Below are 12000 nucleotides of genomic sequence, written 5' to 3'. Positions count from 1 at the left end.
ACAACATATATTAGTCTCTACAAAAACTTTTACTCTGACTTGTACTTTTTTTATACATAGGTCAGCTGATTTGTGGCCACCGTGACGTATGCGCAGTTGATGATGTTTGATCAGGATTGAACACATGGGTGTGCTTCACTTCGACCTTTAAGCTTACATAATATTCTCCTAACTTAAAATTTTCTTTTCTAGTTCATGAAAAATTGGATTCTTGCAAAATAAAACCCTTAGCTATTTATCTTGACTCACCTCGCATGAATACTCCCTTTTCATTTCTTTTCAACTTGCGAATATATTCAAAGTACTCACATGTACATGTCATATGCAGACAACAACACTTAAATGAGAGGTGCGAATAGGACCACGAAGCTACACTTAGTTAGCCTTGTGGCGATTGATGGGCTCAAGACACTATCAGTACCTCGTGACCCCCTTCATCCACACATCGTCGACTAGCTCTGGCGACACGGGGGTAGAAACCCTAGCGCCGCCACAGTCCCCGCCCCCTCCCCCACCTGTCTCACCGCCGCCAGAGGGCGCTCGCCGGCGAAGCCCGGGCCGGCCCCGAGAAAGGCGGCAGCGGGGCGTTATCCCTGGCCAGTCTGGCGCGTCGAGAGGGGAGATCCGCCGGCGCCCTCTGGAGCCTGGGATCTGTGCGCCTGGCTGCGTGCTCGTCTGACGCCTGGTGCGCGCGCCCTTGGCTGCGCGTCGATGGGGGTGGGCGCGGCCACGGCTGCGGGGATGCCCCGGGATGGTGACGGCAGGGACCGCTCCCTTTCGGTGGTGTCCGGATCTGAGGCGGCGGCCTCGCTGGTGCAGACGGCGCTCCCCCGGCGGCGGGAAGTGTTCGTCGGTGAGGTAGGCCGGTTCCCCTCGGCTGCGCGGGCAGCGAGGTCCCGGTGGGCGCAGGTCTTGGCGCATGGAGGCCCCGGGCTCCCCGCGTCAGATTGGAGGCGATCCTGGTCCGCTCGTGATGCATGACCTCCGGCCGGCCTGGATCTCCGGCGTACTCGCGCCTGCGGATGTGGTAGCTGGCTCGGAGGTGGCGGCAGGGTGCTTGGCCGGGGGAAACCCTTGGCCGCCGGTGGCGGTCACGGCGTCGATGGCGTCCCGGACGCCATTCCCTCCTTGGTGGCGGCGCCGAGGCTAAACATCCCCTGCCTCCCCCCTTCCCCTGCGCCCGGGTGAAAACCCTAGCCCCGGTGGCTAAGCGGCGGCGGCGCCACAGCGCCGTCACCTTCTTGAAGGCGCCGACTTGGGCATGGGGATGCTGGGTGTGTATTGCGAGCTTGTCTGGTTCCTGGTGGCGGCCCTTCCGGCCGTGTCTCCGATGGGGACCTCGCCCTTCCTCACCCTGTACATGCCGTGGTGGAGCGGTACTTCATCTCACTCATTCATGGCGGCGAGGATCGGCGGCATGGCGCTGTGGAGGCTCGCCGCCCGATACGCGGAGATGGACTCGCGCAGGAGGAGGTTGCTGTCTGGCGTCATGGTGACGTCGATGGCAGAGTGGCCACACAAGGTAGAAGCCTCAATATGATCTGAAGATGGACCTGCGGAAGATGGTGGCGACGACACACGAGTGCGTCTGACCGGATTGTGCCCCAGACCCGGTATGTGGCTCGGCTGGGGCTTCCGAATATGTTTCGGTTTCCGGCTTTTTGATGTTAGGCTTAAGTGAGTGGTTTGGGTAGTGGCCCAGCTAGCACCCCTTCATCATTTTGGATAGGAGTAGTGGCATGTGTTGCCAAGATGGTGGATTCAGGCTTATTGTTGTAATACTTTGTAAGGTCCTCGAGAATAATCAATAAAGTGGCCGTATGCATCTCCCAGATGCAGAGGCCGGGGGTCATCCTCCTTTTCTAAAAAAACACATCGTCGACATCAACAAGATAAACAACAAAAAGAACAGCGCTCAAGAAAAATAGAGGCTGCCTACGGAGTTGGGATGCATGCTCACTTCTGAATGCCTACCCTCCATCATGAACCAGTAGAGGACCGACATCAATGGCGCGACGATTCCACCATCGGGGTGAGCATAGGGGAGTATGGAGAGAAATTAGGAGAGGGAGCGCAATTTCCAAATCGAACATGCGAACCCCTGAGATGAATTCGAGTGGTGAGTGGGAGCAGTTTGTCGTTGAATCGAAGTCAATACAAGGAGGCGGGCGTGCACGCGACTCAATCTATGTCCAGTGGCCATTTGAAACACTGAGCCTACCCGTCATCCGCGTCACAGGTTGGTCACTTTGTCTACAAATCACGAACATAAGCCTACACCCCATAAACCCCAACGTGGCCTGCATACCTCGCATGCATTGAATGGAAAATAGCGGCCACTAGATAGGCATCAGACGCTTCTGGAGACTCCCATATCTATTACAAAAAACTATAACGTTCGTCATTTACAAAAATTGCTTAAAAGTGTTCAGAAATATAAAAAAGTGTTCATATTTTTTCATAAAATGCCCACAAACATATTAGAAAATATTCTCAATTTTTCTAAAATGCCATGTATTTTTCTAAGAAATATATTTTTTAAGAAATAAATAAATCTCGTGTTTTCCTGGAAAACCAAAATAAAAAACCCACTGAAAACTAATAAAACAGAAAAAAAACCTCAAAAAAAGGAAAAATAAACTCACTGGAAACAACTCGCTACCGAGCCTTACACTACATGGGCCGGCCGCCCCGAGCGTTCGAGAATCTGTCAGTGACCGATCTGTCAAAAAGATCTGTCTCGCTCCTTCGGTTCTTCCCCTCGCTCAATCTGTCTCCCTCGTGCCGCCGCCTCGCTAGGGTTCGGCTCCACCGTCGCCGCCGCCGCGCACCGCGACCGCCTGCCGTCACCGCGCACCGCGACCGCCTGCCGCCGAGCGCCTCGACCGCCTGCCGCCGCCGCCGCCACCGCCATCCCGGCGCTTCCCACCTTCGTCCTTTTCCACGATGCTCCGTCTCCGGCCGTCTGCCCTGACTCCCAGGCAGCCATAGTCCGAGCTCATCTACCCTGATTCCCTGATATCGACCCCCGAGCTTCTTTCCCGTCAATTCCCGGGCCTAGGCCATTCTCCGCCTTCCACGATCCATATCTTCATCGGCGCCCTTTCACTCTTCCGTCATGGCAATGCAAGACCATCCTTCTCCGTGTGGTCGCCACCCCCAAATCCTGCTGGATAGAAAATGTTTAGTGGGCCAGTTGAAAAATTCCACTACCGCGAAAACCAAGAATAGCAAAGGGCATCACTTGGAGCTTTCTTTTAAAGCAGTTGACCCTCCAGCTATCTCGTTGTGCCTCGTCAGCTGCGTTGATCAGACAGGGGAGCTCTTGCCAGTAGATCCTCGTATACTTGGTGAGGCTGGAGGGTCTGTACTGCTGGCTTTCACTTTCTTCGGGAGTGTCCACCATTTACCATTCACCGACTATTTCGTTTACAAAGCAGGGCCAAATTTTCCCTGTCTTCATCTTATTCCAAGGCCATATCCATCTTCTTTTGAGGCAAATTTGGTTGCTATCCTGCCTGTTAATGATAACAGTGAAGACTTTGCTGTCGTTTTTCCTCATGTTGAATATTTCGGGCTCGAGTCTCGCAAACATTACACACTCCACATTTATCGATCTGATGCAAATGATTGGCACACTCAGGTGGCTCATATCGCCGAGGATAATGAAACAAGGATAGCTAAGCGTAAGCTATTGCTTCATGATGCCATGAGCGTGGCATATGCAGAAAATGGTATCATAGGTTGGATTGATCTTTGGTGGGGAATTCTCTTATGCAATGTCTTGGATAAAAAGCCTATCATCCGTTTTGTTCCATTGCCAGTACCTGAACCATGTGATGCTTCTGAATTCCATTTGACGTTTGAGAATCTAACCCCAAGACCACACCGTCATGTGACGATATTCAATGATTTGATCAAGTTTGTTGAGTTAGATTTTCATGTGCAAGATGCTTTCTGCAACATGAAGCGTGGGAAAGATTATGGTTGGATGGCTAGGACCTGGAGTAGATCAATTTATTCAGATATTTGGCATGATGGTCTGACATTTGATACATCTGAGTTATCTTTCAGTGATTCAAGTTTGCCGAATCTTTTACCTGAGATGTTTGATGACAAAAACAGTTTGACATGGGGGAATTTGACCAGTGCTGGGCCTACATTAAGCTTGCACGATGACAATGTTATTTACATTATGGCGAAGGAGAGCATGTGCCACCGGACAGCATATGTACTTGCTGTGAATGGTAAAAGTTTGAAGCTCGAGTATGGTGCGCCTTGCTCTGCTGAAAACATGTTGTGGTTTGAACCAACCTATGATCCGTGTGTTCTTTTTAGGTCTTTTGGCACAACTTCAGGTACTTATGGAGCTAACAAAATTTTGTATTAACCAGAGAAAAAAAATGTTTTTTTGTTGTTGAAAACATTAATTACTGCTATACATTATGCTTTGCAATTTTTTTTTGCAGAGTCGGTTAAAGAATTTGAAACCAAAGGGACAATATCTGAAACCAAGGAAGGGCTGGCTCTCTCAGTGGTGTCGAAGCGTCTTCGCGCGCTGCGGAAGAAGCAGGATCGCATTGCGCAGATGGAGGAGTCGGTCGCCGCAGGCAAGGTGCTTAACCAGGACCAGAAGGAGGTGATGCATTCAAAGCCCACCATCGCCGCGCTCATTGACGAGCTCGAGCGCCTCCGTGTGCCACTCTCCACTGCCCTCACCAAGGAGCTCTCCACCGTCCCTGCACCTACTGCCGGTTCCTCATCCTTTGGCTCCGATTTGTCCATCCAAGACCTCCTCGCGCTTGTCTACTTTGGCTCCCTTTTTTATGTCAAGTCACCAGACGAGTTCATCACCACCATGGTTGCACGCAAGCACGAGCGGAGCAGCTGCATCACCTACGGCTATGTATGGGATGATACCGTGGACCTGCTTACGGAGAACGACCTTGATGCAGTGTCTGCTGTGGCGGCCCTTGCCATGGCTCGCCCTGCTTCTGCGGTTGGCGTCTCCCACCATGACGCACTCCAGGCCTGTGCCCATCATGCCCGCCTATGGCTCACCCGTGCTGATGTGCCGATCCACCCTGGCTCCTCTGTTACATGTGAGGGTTGATATAGGTCTGTAATTTGGTTTGTTTTGAGCTCATTGCTGATTGAAATCTGCGGCTTTTCGCTGTAGATGCTGCGGTGAGGTCCAAGTTAGACAGGATCATGGCATCGGACTCTACACGGCGCACCATGGATCTGAAAGTGTGCAGGCACTGATGAGCATGACTGTCTCACCAGAGGCACCATCACTTAAGGAGAACATAGCTGCTGAAGGTCACAAGGTAAAATAGCAAATTGCACTCTTTTGTAATTTAATATATGCTTAGCATGGTGAAGTGATCATTGCCCTGAAACTTTGTTTTGATCTTTGTTGATGATTGCTCCTAGTATTATTATTATCATCATTGTTGTTGTTGCTGCTGCTTTTTGTGCTGGTTCAGTAGTAATGATCAATGTGGATTATAACTTTAACAAAAAAACTGTAACCTCACTCCATTTGGGGTGTAGATTATGCTGTTTCATATGGATGTTGTGGGCTGTTGCTTAGATATAACAGATGGTGCCTGTGCATTTGTGTTCTGAAAAAAACCCGCTGAAATACTAACTTAACAACTAGTATGATCGTTGTATAATATTATGTGTAGTTGAGTTTGCAACATAGTCTTCGCAGTTTGCAACATAGTAGTTGAGTTTTTGTTGTATTAAAGATTATAAATATCATGTGCTAGAATTCACCATTGCAATCATGCAATAACATGATTTTTTATTGTACATTTGTTCCTTTTTTACTTTGTTGGCCATTACTTAAAATGCTGGTTGAAAAGAACAGCAATCCTAATCCCTGATATAAACATTCTGAAAAGGGGACACATGCAAATGCTCTTGTATTTTTATTACGTTTGTGAATTTAACGGAAAAAGCTAGCATTTCTGCAGCATGAGTGGAGAAACCAAGTTTAGTGCTCTGACAATATTTGTACCCATTGAGTAAAGCAAGTTTCGATGCGGCCTCTCTGCATTGCAGTGTGCAGGGGTAAGGCTTGCGTTATATAATCCTTCCCCAGACCCCACCTGGCGTGGGAACTTCTAGCACTGGGTCTCCTTTTTTTGTATAAGTTAATTTTTGTGCTTCTAAAGATTTCACTTTAGAGCCCCCAGATTTGTTTCTTTTGCCAAGGTGCAAAAAGAGTTTGTTTTTCCACAACCTACAGGAATCTGAATGGTTCAAACATTTGCATGTATAATTTTACCTGAATTTTAAACACTCGGAATTATTTATTAGCTTGCTATCCATGTGCTAGAGCCATGAGTTGGTCGTGAGATCTTATGGGTTTCACCTCTAGCCTACCCCAACTTGTTTGGGACTAAAGGCTTTGTTGTTGTTGTTGTTGTAGAATTATTTATTTACTGTCCATTGAAGGAACACATGTTCCTGGGACCTGGGTGCCATTTTACTCCTAGCTGTCATTTTTACTTGTTGCTTGTCTACTTTATGATTACGAGTTTAGGACTTATGACCAACATTACTTTGATAACACAACTTAATAGTTTTATATTCTTTGGGTCTGGTAATATATGTTCTTTAGCATCCTAGCTGTGTACTTGGATACTATTGCAAGAAACCTACAATGGTCATTAGTCTACAAAGCTTATATTGATCTTGTTGGTATGTTTACTTGCTGACAGGAGGAGGAGGAAGACTCCTCGCATGCCACAGAAATCTACAATGGTCATCAGTCTAATGCAGCCGATGTGCAAAATATGGTAAAGACTGGATGACCTGTGGAGTGTTTTTCTGTGTATGTAATATATTTCTGGCTTATACTAACATGCCAGCTTCAGGAAGGTAAATCCCCGGTGAACCCTCATGAGGAATATCCCTTGGCTGAGGCAGAGCAGGAGAAGTTTGATGTGGAAGAACAAGATCAGAGGTATGCCGAGCCAAAAGAGCGACAGTTTCAGCGCCCTCGGCGATCTTTTCAGAACCAGCAAGGTGGTGATCGTGGCAGGAGGGGGGCTTACCCTAATGGCCATGGCAGGCATGGAGGCGGCCGTGGCATGGGCAGCGCATACCAGAATGGGCGTGGAGGAGGTGGTGGTGGTGGATACCAAGGAGGCGGTGGTGAGTACCAGAATGGCTGGGGTGGTGGTGGCGGATACCAGGGCGGGTACCAGAATGGCCGGGGTGGTGGTGGTGGATACCAGGGCGGGTACCAGAATGGCAGTGGTGCTGGTGGTGCACACCAGGGCGGGTACCTGAATGGCAGGGGTGGTGGCGGACACCAGGGCGGGTACCAGAATGGCCGGGGTGGTGGTGGTGGTGGTGGTGGTGGCGGAGGCGGGGGCGGGGGCGGGTACTACAACAACAACGATGATGGGTACTACCAGCCTAGTAACTTCAACAACAGGGGCAGGGGCGCAGGGAGGTGGCCACGCAAACACCGAGAGGGTTGAGGCAAGGGCATATCTGGAAGTCTGGGAGCCATTTTGTTATTATATATAACTAACTAACTTAACCTGTCGGTATTTGCAATCCAATCCGTCCCCATCTGTGAGTTTTTTTGTCGCTGTAATGAGTGCATATGGTTGGTTGGTAAATGTGGAATCTCGTTGAAAGTAGCTTCAGGTCACATATGTTCATATCGATGTGTTGCTTCTTTTTCCGGATGTGTGGGTCATCATATATTTCTTGTTGGTTTTATTATTTTTGTTGGATGTCTTTCTACATTGTTCCTGATTGTGTTTGTGTTTCCTTTGTTTGTTTGTTTGTTCTTGTCGGTATCGTCCCTTTTCTTGAAAATAATAATAATGTTTGTTTTGGTGATTTCTGCTGTCTTTTACAATCCTGACAAGTTGTTTTATGCAAGGTGCTAGGCGTCACCGTAGCCGATTATGCATCCCCCGGTGCCAAAATACTGCAATAGGCGAGGCCGAGGCATTTTTTTTACTGGAACCGGCTTTGATTTGTTGCTGCGACCCGGCGACAGCGAGCCATGCTTTTTTATTCTGGCCGTGGTGCGTGGTGGCCGGCCGAAAATTGGGTCGGTTGACCGACGTCTAGCCATTGGCTTTTCCTTCATTGTAAGCTCCAAAGCGGAAACGCCCCCTCATCTCGAATCTTGCTTTTTTAGAACACAATATAGACGCAAGTGCTCATCCTATTAACGCACACACGCACATCCTACCGAGCATCTTTGAGAGGCTGAGCCGGCATATCATCTTGAGATTTTATGAAGTCACCGTAGGATAAATGCGAGCACCAGGACTTGAACCCTGGTGGGCTGGGGATACTACTGTCCACTTAATCATTCAACCACAAGTTGGTTCGCATCTCGAATCTTGTTAGAGCAATCGCTCCTTGTTGTATGCATAGGAGTAGTGGAAATTCAACATGGGTCATACTACCATATGGTATCATTATCCAAGCCGTTGGTCCACATAGGGATCAGTGAACACAGGCGCATTGCATAATGCATTTCTTTTTCATTGCATCAATATTCAATTGGGCCAGTGCTTCTTGCCAGTTGTTCATTAATGTTGTGGCTCACAATGGTGTTCTAACGGCGCTACTTTCTACTTTTTCTGGACCGGAGCCTGTGGCACATGGTCTGCTCCATACTAAGGCCAACTCCAACGCACGACCCCAAATAGACGTTCGTTTTGTCCGGATTTCGTCCGTTTGAGGGTGACAATGGAGCCGTATCCACCCGGATTTGAGTTTGCGTCGGCCGGGCGCCCAATGCGCGGCCGCATCTTCGACGCATCCTGTCCCCGTGCATGCAAACATGAGAAACTAAGGATTTAAGCCGCGGCCACGATTCGCACTAGTTCACACCGGCCGGCAACACAGCAGTGACCTTTAGTCTCATGCCGGCAACACAACCAGCGGCCGACACAGGAGCCAGCCTTCAAAAAGGACATGTTTCACGCCGGCAACAAAGCTAGCGGCCGGCACACCAACTAGCCTTCAGGACAAGTTTTGTCACCGGCAACAAAGCCAGCGGCCGGCACACCAGCCAGCCTTCAAAAAGGACCGCCATCGCGGCCAGCGCGGCCGAGGTCTCACCTAGTTCATGCCGTCACGGGCGAACATCTCCTTCTGCCGGTTTGTGAACCAAGCCTTCCTCTCCGGTGACATATTGTTCTTGTCGACGCTCATCAACGCTAGTGCCACCTCCTTGGCTTTTGTGTCGGCATTGGTGGCCTCGGTCTCTAGCTTCTTGAGTTGAGCGGCCTCCTCTATGTCGAGCTTCCTCTTCTTCACGGCCTCCTCCATGTCAAGCTTCTTCGTTTGAAGATCTAGGTATATCTTCATTTGCTCCTCCTTCCCTTTGCTCCTGCTCTCCTCCCGCACTTTTGGCTCATCATGTTCTGCAAATTTCCTTTCAAGGCTATAGAAGACGCATCACGCTTCTCGTCGGCCTTTGAGCTTGTCTTGCCCCTCGGCCTCTTGAGCACGTCTCCCTCATCAGCCATGGCCGCCTTCTCTCCTCTCTTCTTCTTAAGAGCATTGTATTGGTCCCTGAACTTGGGGCAATCTTTGATGAGCACCCAACAATGCCCAACATGAGGAGGGCGTGCGCCTTGGAGACGGTGGACTCCTTGTCGTCGAGGTCGGCCTGGTGCTGCAACGCACGCCGCAGGGAACACTTGGCGGCGTACTCGACGGCGGCCTTCTTCTCCACCGCGACAGTTCACCGGTTCCTCCTCTTGGCCGATTCAGCGTCGAGCTTGGCGGCCTCCGCCGACGTGAGCTCCGACCGAAGCTTCTTCACAGACTTCGTTTTCTTCGCCACGGGGCGGGCGGCCGGTGGTGGGTCGCCGGGATTCGCCTCATTGGCCATGGTGGATGGAGGGAGGGGAATGGCCGAGGGCGCGGGAGAGTGGAGGGCGAGGCCCAGGAGCGTTTGGAGGAAAGGGAGGGAAAGTGGCCGCTTGTGCCACTGATGGGCGGGCCAAGGGAGGACAAGGGCGCGTGTCCCGCCCGTGCGCGTGCTATCCGTTCGGCCGCAAACTCGTCTCAAACTTGGGCCAGGAATGGGTTGAAAGCGGATAGAAAACGGACGACGACCCATTTGCGGTCCTGTGTTGGAGGTCCTGCTTTGTCCGTTTACCCCCAAACGGATGCAGATGGGCCATTTGGTGTCATGCGTTAGAGTTGGCCTAAGCCATCGGCCCAATTTATACAGGTCGTATGCCACCGGGCAATCCTCTAGTCAATCGTGATCCCTTCTAATTCCTATCATTTTGGTTAATTCACTTAATCCCTTCCTGATGGGGATTATTCAAATCCATGTAGTGCGCATCAAACTGGTGCATGCAAGCATACAAGCCCAATACAGCTGAAATATGTCTGCGTGTAAATGAAGCATCCTCATTATTTGAACTGAACTACGTTAAGCATCAGTTTATTACAATACCGTAGAGTTGAAAGCCAAACAATTTCTTGATCAAAAAAGGGAAACATTCCTGGTAAAAAAAGGAGAAGCAGGTTTGGTACACAGACAATATATGAGATGGTCCAGGATATGTCCGTGACCTAAGCAAACTGCAAACTGTTGTTTGCAAGAAAAATTCAAATAGCTAAGCATGGTCATCATTACTGCCGGATGCGCCCCATTCATTAAATAAGAAGGGAGTTTAAAAAGATATCCAGGCACCGGCCAAAGGCCGAGAAGAAAAATACAAGCCGTTACTCTCCCGGCATCAGAAGACCCAAATGTTTCGCCCCTGCTAGGACCCATAGCCTCGCCTCGTGCTTGATTGCTTGGAGAGTGCTAAACGTTGGAGCGGAGCGGCCTTGAAAAACCCGTGCGTTCCTCTCATCCCAAATTGCTTTCGAAACGAGCACGAAGATAGAAGGCATCGCTTTCTTGTGTGCATCGTGGGCGGAAGCCGATTCACACCATCAATCATGGATGCTCGTGTAAGTCGCCCAACCAGAAGTATCCAAATCAATGAGTTGAAGCCCAACTCTGACCATATCCCAAACTCTCAAAGTGTATCTACATTGGAAGAAAATGTGCTCAACCGTCCTTATTCACGCCTACAGAGGGTGCACGGACCACTGTTTGGCCACCCTCGCTTGGCCAAGAGAACGGATGTCCATAACCTGTCTTGGATGGCAAGCCATGCAAGAAATTTGGCTTTCGGGGGGGTGGGGGGGGGGGAGACTCTCCAGACAACCTTGTACATGGCAGAACGGGTGATGGTCAAGTAGTGCACGTTATAAGCCAAAGACGCAGAGTAGCTCCCATAGGCCGTGTGTTTCCACAAAATAGTATCCTCCACGCCCGCTTGTAGCTGCACTCCGTGAAGGAGAAACCAAAGCTCTAGAATTGCCAAAAAAATACTGCGAGATGCGCTACAATGGCAGTGAAGTACATCCTGAGCTGGGTCGCAGGCATCAGCTGTCAGAATTCGCTCTCTGACACTCGCTCTGACAGAGATGAACATGGGTGTTTGGTGCCGCGTAAAATCTTGTGACTTTTTTGACTTTCTCATTTGCTATTTTTTCTGGTACAAGGAAGAAACGGTGGCCGGTAGAGATCCTACCTCGGCGCCATGATCTGGCTCACGCCCGTGCCATCGCACGAGCACCAAGACCGGGTCCTAGCCCTACATGCACGACATGCACAGACGCGGCACATGCCTAACTGAATTTAACTGAAAAATGGAAATTAACTACAGCTACCAACGACTAGATTAAGTTGTCAACGAATCACCCCCTAATCTTGTCATTGCTGATTTATTTCCGAAGAACTCCAGTCATGCCGATCCTCCTCCTCAGCTCTTGAAACGCCAGACGTCCAAGTCCCTTTGTCAAAACATCAGCGAGCTGATCACTGGTTCGAATGTAGTCGATGTCGATCTTCCCTCCCTCCATGCACTCCCGAATGAAGTGGAACCTGATTTCAGTGTGCTTGCTCCGGTCATGGAAGACATGATTCTT

At 49.9% G+C, this 12000-nt stretch overlaps 1 non-coding gene across 1 annotated transcript; it reads left to right on the top strand.

Annotated features, from left to right (window-relative positions):
• Nucleotides 1–2750: 2750 nt before the first annotated feature.
• Nucleotides 2751–7688, top strand: LOC125550479 (uncharacterized). Its single transcript, XR_015600209.1, has 5 exons — nucleotides 2751–4358; nucleotides 4470–5102; nucleotides 5180–5330; nucleotides 6738–6812; nucleotides 6891–7688. It is a non-coding gene; the product is annotated as an uncharacterized LOC125550479 (transcript).
• Nucleotides 7689–12000: the final 4312 nt, after the last annotated feature.

This window comes from Triticum urartu, chromosome 4A (assembly GCF_056163025.1).
Source record: "Triticum urartu cultivar PI428250 chromosome 4A, HENAU_Tu73, whole genome shotgun sequence".
Classification (NCBI taxonomy): Eukaryota; Viridiplantae; Streptophyta; class Magnoliopsida; order Poales; family Poaceae; genus Triticum; species Triticum urartu.
This window is presented reverse-complemented; position numbering and strand designations above follow the sequence as displayed.